The sequence below is a fragment of the Lolium rigidum genome, chromosome 3, assembly GCF_022539505.1.
Source record: "Lolium rigidum isolate FL_2022 chromosome 3, APGP_CSIRO_Lrig_0.1, whole genome shotgun sequence".
NCBI classification, from domain to species: domain Eukaryota; kingdom Viridiplantae; phylum Streptophyta; class Magnoliopsida; order Poales; family Poaceae; genus Lolium; species Lolium rigidum.
The window spans coordinates 334,917,239-334,927,067 of NC_061510.1; the positions used below are offsets into that span (position 1 = coordinate 334,917,239).

At 47.5% G+C, this 9,829-nt stretch overlaps 1 long non-coding RNA gene across 1 annotated transcript; it reads left to right on the forward strand.

The window, feature by feature from the left end:
- The first annotated feature begins 342 nt into the window (after positions 1–342).
- On the forward strand, positions 343–1,376 carry LOC124700092. The gene is made up of 3 exons (XR_007001625.1): positions 343–407; positions 644–760; positions 1,216–1,376. It is a non-coding gene; the product is annotated as an uncharacterized LOC124700092 (long non-coding RNA).
- Positions 1,377–9,829: the final 8,453 nt, after the last annotated feature.

The following is a 9,829-nucleotide window of genomic DNA, read 5'->3' on the forward strand; positions in this document are numbered from 1 at the left end:
AAAACTGTTTAGGCCCTGTTCGGCAGGAGGGGATTGGTGTGTTTTTCTGTGTCTAAAACCGGCCCAATTTAAAACCACCCGAAACCCCGTTTGGGTCGTTCGGTAGGACGGGATTGAGGTGTTTCGACCCAGTTGACCCTCCCGATACACGGCGGGTTAGGGCGGGTCGGGCGGGATTAGAAACGCTCCCCCCACCTCGCGTTTCTCCCTCTGGCGAGCGATGGCCGCGGCGACGCGAGCGACCCAATTCCCCTCGCCCCGCTTGGAGCCGGTCACTGATTCCTTTCCGCCACCGCCTGGAGCTCCTCCACCTCCTTCCCATCAACAATCGCTTCTTTCTTTCCGCTGCCGACGACGCCGAGATCTCTCCGCCGCCGACGACGACCACAGAGCTGGATTTCTCACCTGTAAGCGCCATCCTATTTCTTCCCCTCCTCCCACCATCCACTGCTAGCTGCGCACATAAGGTTCATTGATCTGGTCCTTGACCTAGGTTTCTTGATCTAGTTCTTGATATGCATGTAGTAGTTTGGTTTCTTGATCCAGTTCTTGATATGCTAAGTCAGAGATTTGGAATCAGACTAGACTATATGCCCGTGCCACTGTTTATTGATCCAGTTCTTGATCCGTTTCCCTTGTTCAGCGGAGGAGAAACAGGGAACTCGAGAAAGTGGAGTTGGGGCTGGATCGCCGGCGGCAAAGGCCGGACCAACGGTGGCGCAGCCATGATTGCCAAACATGAATGGCAGCCACCATCCATGTAACCCATTCCTGTTATTTCCCTCAATCCCATTATTTTTTGCCCTATTTCCCTTGGAGAAGGTTAGTGACTAGCAAGTGAAGTCTGCAGTTACAGATCGCAAATGAGACATGATCAATCTCCCAATCTAATATGGGGTAAAATAGAAGGACAAATGCAACACTAAAAATGGCTAGTTAGACATGCAAATCTAGTGGTGAACTTTCTTTTCAGCTGCAGTAGATCGTCTTACAGTAAAGTACACTGAAATTGTACTCTTTATGATTGTGTTAATCTATTTTGGGTTGTAATCTTTATTACTGTGTTCATCTATTTTAGGCTGCAGCATGTTTTATCCAGTGAAGATATACTGTGATAATCAATTTTGGGCTGCAACATGTTTTAGCAAATTGACTGAATGATAATGCACTCAGCTACATCCCAGCCTTGTCCATGACTGCACGTGTGTTCTTCAGGTAGCTTCTTGTAGTTCTTGGCGCTTGGAGATGGGGTGAGCATCAAGGGACAAGTACTGCGGCTATGCTTCAACGTGCCATAGCTCTGGACTCGACACCGGCGACCACCATGGCACCTAATTTGCCGGACAAGCACGGAGGATCTCTCCGGCGGCACCATGTCCAGCAGGAGGCGCCGAACTCTGACGATGCAGGTGCCGACCTCTGAGATCCTCCTGTGACAAATTATAGAAGTCCGAAGTAAAGCGTAGCAAATAGCAAAATCTCCAGTAATTGTTGCATCAACACGTGATTGTGAAGTGTGTATTATTGGCCATTAGCCTCTGATTTTATACTGATGAGATCTGGCTTGTGAGTTAGTGTAATGCATCAACACGTATGCATTTTTGTTCATGTACTTCAGCTACCGTGTTACTGAAAGTCTTGTATAAAAATTAGATTTTGTATTGAAGAGAAAACTGTGTATTATTATCCCTGTATACCGAACAGTATAACTTGGGAAGGGGATTGACGTGGAAAGGGATTGAGGCTGGACGAAGTGTTTTGGGTGAAGCAAGTGTTTTCACCAAAACCCTGGGGGTTAATACACTCCAAAACTCAAAAAGACACCCCTGCCGAACAGGGCCTTAGGGTTTTCGTGGGGTCTCAGCCTCCACCTCTTCTCTTTATATTAACATGGCAGGTATAAATACAACGTACATACGTACATATACAAAACCGATTCTTAACACTCCCCCTCAATCTAAACTACTACTACATACAAGGTTTAGATTGGATTTAAATCGGTCTAACATCTGCCGTGTGGCTGGTTTTGTGAACACATCAGCCAGCTGATCTTGAGAAGAGATAAACCTCACGTTCAAAGCGCCATCAGCTACTTTCTCACGCACAAAATGGAAATCAATCTCAATGTGCTTAGTTCTAGCATGAAAAACTGGATTCGCTGTAAGGTAGGTAGCCCCTAGGTTATCACACCACAAAACTGGAACTCGCTGCTGGGTTACTCCTAGTTCTTTAAGCAAAGAACTCACCCACATAGCTTCAGCGGCTCCGTTAGCTAGCGCCTTATACTCTGCTTCGGTACTTGATCTCGAAACAGTACACTGCTTCTTTGCACTCCAAGAAACAAGGTTCGGTCCAACAAAGACAGCAAACCCTCCAGTGGAGCGTCGATCATCAACACATCCTGCCCAATCCGTATCTGTAAAAATACCGATGTTCATAAAAGGTGATTTGCGTATCCGCAGACCGGTGTCCAAGGTTCCCTTCACATAACGCAAAATACGTTTGACAGCTTCCCAATGTGCTTCAGTGGGCTGAGAAAGGAACTGGCATACTTTATTTACTGCAAAGGATATATCCGGCCGTGTAAGCGTCAAATACTGCAAACTGCCAACAACACTGCGATACCTGAAAGAATCATCAGGACTCAAAAGTGCTCCAGTATCACGGGCAAGACGCTCAGTCGACACTAGAGGAGTAGACACAGGATTGCAATTCTCCATATTGACACGAAGCAAGAGATCCAAGACATACTTGCGCTGAGTGAGTATCATCCCCCCTGAATTGCAAGCAGCCTCTAAGCCAAGAAAGTACGCCAAGAAGCCAAGATCCTTGATCGGAAAGGTGTCTGAAAGGGAGCGCACGAGTCCTTCGACAGCAGCAGGACTAGAGCCAGCAATAACGATGTCATCAACATACACCAGCATGAACACTTGAACACAAGACCGATTAAAGATGAACAGGGAGGTATCAGCCTTGGATGGAACAAAACCAAGCTGGAACAGGCGAGCACTGTGACGAGCATACCAAGCTCGAGGAGATTGCTTCAGCCCATAAATAGCACGCTGCAACTTGCAAACATGAGAGGGATATCGAGGATCTTCAAAACCAGGTGGCTGCTGCATGTAGACATCCTCAACCAAGAAACCATGAAGAAAGGCATTGCTGACATCGATCTGACGAAGAGTCCATCCTCGAGAACAGCAAGAGAGAGGACCACTTGAATAGTAGCAGGCTTCACAACCGGGCTAAAGGTGTCACCATAATCAAGACCCTGCTGCTGTGTGAAACCCCGGGCAACTAGACGCGCTTTATGCTTCTCAATGGAACCGTCAGGACGATGCTTGGTTTTGAAGACCCATTTGCTGCCAACAATATTAGTGCCAGGAGGACGAGGAACAAATGTCCATGTTCTGGTGTGAGAAAGGGCAGAAAACTCCTCTGCCATAGCAGCACGCCACGCCGGTTCACGAAGAGCATCCCGATGAGACACTGGGGCAGCAAACAGGGCACGACGACTCGGATTATACCGCACAGTTCCATCCGTATATTACTTCTCATGCCACGTGTTGTCACGCAGTCGTGTGACCATCTGATGAGCGGGTACAGTGGTCGAGGGAGCAGCCGAAGACATCACGGCTGAGGGATCGGAGCCCTCAGCAGAAGGCGACGGGGGCTGCGCTGGAGAGGGCGATGCGTCGCGAGCTGCAGACGGCATCGACGGAGGAGAGGGAACAGATGCCTCGGGTGGCGCGCCCGATCCATGCAGCGGAACGTCGATCCCACAGTCGGACGTAGGCGCGGGATCGGGCGACGTGGTCGCGGGAGCGGGCACATGGGGAGGCGTGCCGGGAGCATGCATGCCATGCACGTCGATCGGAGGCCGGCGCGGGAACGTCGATCCATAAAGAAACCTGCACACACGGAGCATCGCCCGACGGAGGCGGGTTAGAGCACAGGTAGGTTAGGTCATATTTACGCACATGATCATTCGTAGCCGGTTCAGAAGCAGGAAAAGAGATGGCATGAAGAAGTGTAGGAATATCAACCGTGACACCTGGTGTGGCATAGGGAAAACACGACTCGTCAAAAACAACATCTCTAGAGATATAAATACGGCCAGTGGAGCGATCTAGACACTTATAACCTTTATGCATGGAACTATAGCCAAGGAAGACACATAATTTGGAACGAAACTCAAGTTTGTGTGTATTATATTTGCGGAGACTAGGCCAGCATGCATAACCAAATATGCGGAGGAAATCATAGTTGGGCTGAACCTTAAAGAGGCGATGGATAGGAGTATCCTTTTGAAGGACCGGAGTGGGCATGCGGTTGATGAGATATCATGCGGTCGTCCCAAAAACGTAATGGGAGGGAAGAGTGCGCAAGCAGAGCAAGCCCTGTCTCAACGAGATGGCGATGCTTGCGCTCGGCAACACCGTTTTGCTGGGAGGTATGGGGACATGACACTTGGTGAGAGATGCCGGTGCGCTGAAAATAGCGGTGAAGCTTATGATATTCCCACCCCAATCGGACCAAACAGTCTTAATTTTGGTGTTGAGAAGGTGTTCAACATGAGCCTGAAAAGTATAGAAAACTTGCTCGACATCAGATTTGTGTTTAAGAAGGTAGATCCAACAAAAACGCGAATAGTCATCAATAAAACTGACATAATATTTGAAACCACCAGAGGAGGCCACAGCAGGACCCCAAACATTGGAATGAATCAATTCAAGAGGCATAGTGGAAATACGATGAGAAAAATTATATGGCAATTGATGAATTTTGGCACGCTGACACGCATCACAAATCGACGAAGTATCACTAAGAGCATAGGATAACTCATTATTCTTAACAATAGTTTGCACTACATTATTTGTAGGATGACCTAGACGCTGATGCCACTGTGAGGAGGTGGCCTGGACGCTGGAGCAAGTGTGGGTGGATGATGGCGAGGACGCTGAAGATGCTCGACTAACTGGGATCGGATAGAGTCCATCCCGGCTTCTACCGTGAAGAAGTGGGTTCTCCTCGTGGCCTTGTCCTTGACACAGAAAAAGTCACGATGAAATTCAACAAAGACATAGTTATCATGAACAAGGCGATAAACAGAAAGGAGGTCTTTGCTAATATGCGGGACGTGGAGAATATTTTTCAATTTAAGGGATGAACCGGCTAAGGAGGAATGAGCAATATGCGAAATAGACAAACCTTGCCCATTGGCCACGTGAACCTGGTCCTTCCCGGCGTCGCGCTCATGCATGTTGAGATGCGAGAGATCACTGGTTAGATGATCCGTCGCGCCGGAGTCCATGAACCAGGGGGGACGTCGGTGGAGCTCGTTGAAGTGGAGTTCCCGGAGCGCTGATTGTTCCTGCGAGGCTGGAAGTCGGGGTTGTAGCGATTGCGGCAGTCGGCCGCAACGTGACCCCAGTACTGGAAGATCTGGCACTGGGGGCGCTGACGACGGCGACCATTGCCATTGCGCCCATTGTCGTTGCCGTTGTTGTTGAAGTTGGGGCGCCCCTGATCGCCCCCATTGCCGGCGTAGTTCTGGCGGCCACCGCCACCACCGCCACCGTTAGGGCCAGACTGGTGCGAGGGCTGCCCAGCCGAGCGACCACCTCCTTGGGGCGGCGGCGAAAACGCGGGCTGGTACCCCGATCCCTGTTGATGGCCAGGTCGGGACACGAAATTGGCCGAGGATGGCCACTCCTCCGTCTTGGCCTGCTGCGCTTGCATGGCCTCGAAGGAGAGGACACTCGAGTAAAACTCGGTGTAGGGTATGGAGCGGGTGGACAGGTTGAGGGGACCGGCGAGGGAGTTGAACGCAGATCCAAGGCCGGTGATGATGTAGTCCACAAGCTCATCGTCGCTGACGGGAAAGCCAGCGGAAGCCATGATGTCGGCGAGGTTCTTCATCTTCTGCATGTACACCTCCGCTGTCATGTCGCCCTTGCGGAGGGACTGCAGCTGGCGCCGAATATGGCGGATGTTGGCACGAGTCTGGGCGCCAAACATGGTGTGGACGGACGCCCAGACCGCGGCAGCCGTCTTGCATCCAATCAGCTGGGACGCGATCTCTTCTTCCATGGAGGAGAGCAGAAGGCCGAGCACCTTCTGATCTTGCAGCCACCATGCGGCGTACGCAGGGTTGGGGACGGCGCGGGCGGCATCACCGGTGCCCTCGGTGACGGTCTTTGCCGGCGCGGGGAAGATGCTCTCATCCAGGTAACCATGGAGATTGGCCCCGGAGAGGTTGGGCAGCGTTAGCCCGCGCCATAACATGAAGTTGGAGCGGTTCAGACGAACGGGGCCGGAGGTCATCATGGAAGTCGCGGGGACTGAGCTGGAGGGCGGCGCGGTGATGGCGCCGATGGGGTTGGAGAGCTGCAGCGCCGATGAAGCCGACATGGCTGCAGATCGCGACGCGGAGGCGACGTCGAGGCGGAAGAGCGATCTCGCTCGAGATCGAGAGGAGAGGCGGCGGCGGAAAAACGCTCGACCTACGCTCTGATACCAAGATAAAAACTGTTTAGGGTTTTCGTGGGGTCTCAGCCTCCACCTCTTCTCTTTATATTAACATGGCAGGTATAAATACAACGTACATACGTACATATACAAAACCGATTCTTAACAGAGACACAACAAAGTAAATAGTCAAGAAACACCATTGAAAACAGAATTTTCTACTTTCAGAAATGTAAAGTTTCTTTCATTTTGAATTGTTGCTGTTAGAAGTATGAAATCGAGGGAGAGAGCAAAATTAATTATAGGCAATGAAATGGTTAATACATAGGGGCATAGTGAAGAAATAGTTGCTTAATGCATGGAAATGATATTTCACAGAACAACCAAAAAAGTTTAATTATGCAGTCTGATTAAATAGATAGAAAATGCCCACATGATCATTTAGCTAAACAAGAGATGCAATAGAATTGTTGTTAGTGTTATGTATAGATTAAGTTCCGATACAACCCATGAAATACCTGGATGTTATCTCTTGTAAAAAATGTCAGCTTGCCAATGCTATTTACATAGTAATTTCGTCATCTTATAAGCATCGGTAAGTAAAGTAGACCAATTTAAGAAAACCAAGCGTGCTATTTAGAAACAACCAAGACAATAAGTTGCAACAAACTTTTCGTACAACAATAGCAGTAAAATTGCCCTTCATTTTTACCTTTGATCACAAGTGGCAAGTGGAAACTATTCAGTATATCCTTGTCATATAAGATTCTTTAATACTGCATCAAAAACAGGAGTTATGGGACATGACAATAGGAAGAGTAGTTGTACACTGAATAAATGTGTTATCCATAAACAGATATCTTAGGTCTAAAATATAAATATTATCGGTTCTAGGACAATATCTACTGACTGAGGTTGCCTAAAAATAATCAGAGAAGTTAAGGGAAAGAATATGAAAAATCAAACATAAGAAAGGTAGCATCTGTTTGAAGCAGAATTATTTGAAAGTTCCCAATTAGTTTTCTTCCCAAAATAACATACATAGATTAGTATTACATGGTACCTAGGATATAGCAAACTACCAATAATATCAGCCGCCACAGGTTTTGCACAAATATTTGTATCCAAATATAGGAGAAAAAATAGTCATATTAATCAGAAAAAAGAGAAACATACAATGATTTGTTTGTATCCTAACCAACGTCTCATTTAAAAAAGTAGGAGCTGACCATCCCCTTGTTGAAGTGTTTCAGGAGTATTGGTCATGGTTTTTTCCATGCTATAACTCATAAGACGATTCAAAATTGATCATTCAGAACTAACAGCGTGCCATCAAAAAAGTTATTATAATTTCTTTATTCCATAGAATATTCAGATATAGAAAGACCTGATTTACTTACCCTCATATGTAGCATAGTTTCGTAATGTTAGGCCTTAACAACATGATAAATGAATATCACCATACCAAATAACATCAGCTTCTTGGCTCAACTTCTCATGTTTAATCAGAAGTAGGATGAATGAAATCAGTATACCAGCTTGGAAAAATAAGAATATTATTGCCATACCTCATCCATTGGCATAAGTCAGACCAATCTGAAGCTGGCTACAAAACATGTCAACCTGTACAAAAATATTAGAGGAAAATTGAGAAAAGACACATAAAGAGATGGAAGAAAAAAGTGAGAGCGATATGAGATGTGACTCAAAGTCGGAGAATCCAAAAAACACGACCTATGACCAGCCAGGTCTGGTACAGCGGAGCTCTCCACTGGAGAGAAGCTGCGACACTCTATCCTGATGTGACCAAGGTGGATTAAGTGTCGACGATCTAAAACGGTAGCTCAAGCAAGTAAATAGTATTTACATACAAAGGAAAATCAAACATGGCACGTATTATTAAAGAGGTGGAAAACCACATTAACCAGGTTGTGAATATAAGAACTGAGTATTTTTCAGGCTTCTAGGGTAGCATAAAAGAAGCAAAATTTACTTCAAGGACTTAAAAAATCTAAGATTTTGTACACACAAGGATGGATACACGAGTTATCTTACCGTCCAAAATTTACATAAAGATTCGTGCAATTTAGAGCAAAGTAAAGAGCACCTGGCCTTTTCCTGTGATCACTCTGTTCCATCTCTAGAGCCTAGATACTAGAGTAGACACTGTGCTCTCTCCATTGTCCATACCATCATGTTCCTGGACAGAGATGATGTAAGTGCTATGTGTATTTTTAAAAAAGTTTCGTCTCCAACTCTCCATTCTCTTGTTAGAATGATCTCCACACGTTCGAGCCCAACGGCTAGACGTAACCCTTGACCACGCCCTGATCGGGGGCGTCCAACCGAACTCTGGTTGGTGGGCCCCTGTCACCTGCGCTACATAAAGAGGTAGGGGTCGGCGGCGCAAAATACGAGGTTCGTCGCGAGCCGGACACCCCACCGACACGACCTACCGATAGGTTTCGCGCAGTGCTGACGGGAAGCACCACCACCACCTCGCCCACTCCTTGCCGTCACCGCCGCACTTCACCAGAGCGCCGGCTCAACGAGTATCATCAAGGTAAATAACCACGGCACTCCTCTCCTACCCGGCTAATTTCTGCAATAGATGATCTAGCGATTTTAACATTGGTATCAGAGCAAGTTGTTAGATCGATAGATCCTTTATTTCCGGTTAGAAAAGATGAACTGCAAACCCTAGCTACACCCTAGATTGATAACGAAATCCCCACAGTATAAAAGAGGAAAATACACCGACCCCCACCTCTTTATGTAGCGCAGGTGATAGGGGCCCACCAACCAGAGTTCGGTTGGACGCCCCCGATCAGAGCGTGGTCAAGGGTTACGTCTAGCCGTTGGGCTCGAACGTGTGGAGATCATTCTAACATTCTCCCCCTTGATCTCAACTTTACTTTTACTTTGTACTTTCATTTTATTTGTTTCATTTTGGATCAATCCATAGGGCATGTTTCATCGTCACAGCTCTATTGCCGATAGAATCAGACAGCCACAATACACTTCTCTGTTTTGAAACAAATTCTTTTACTTTTGGGCCTCTTATGATCCAGGATAGGTAAGACTTTCCCTTAAACCCATACCAGTGCAATCTCTTTAACATCTCTTTCCTCACTAGCACTTCTTCCGTCACTTGGCTCTCCCTCTCCGCAGCCAGTGCAATCTCCAGTTCGTTTGCCTCCCTTCTCCAAACGTTGGGAACAATGTACGTCAGATCGAATGTCACAGCGGAGCCGGATTTGCCTTCCCCGCCGTTGTCGGGTAGAGCTCCTCCACGTCGACCCCATCTCCTCCTCTTACGCCATCCTAGCTGGCTCTGCCAACGACGCCGCCGCCACCG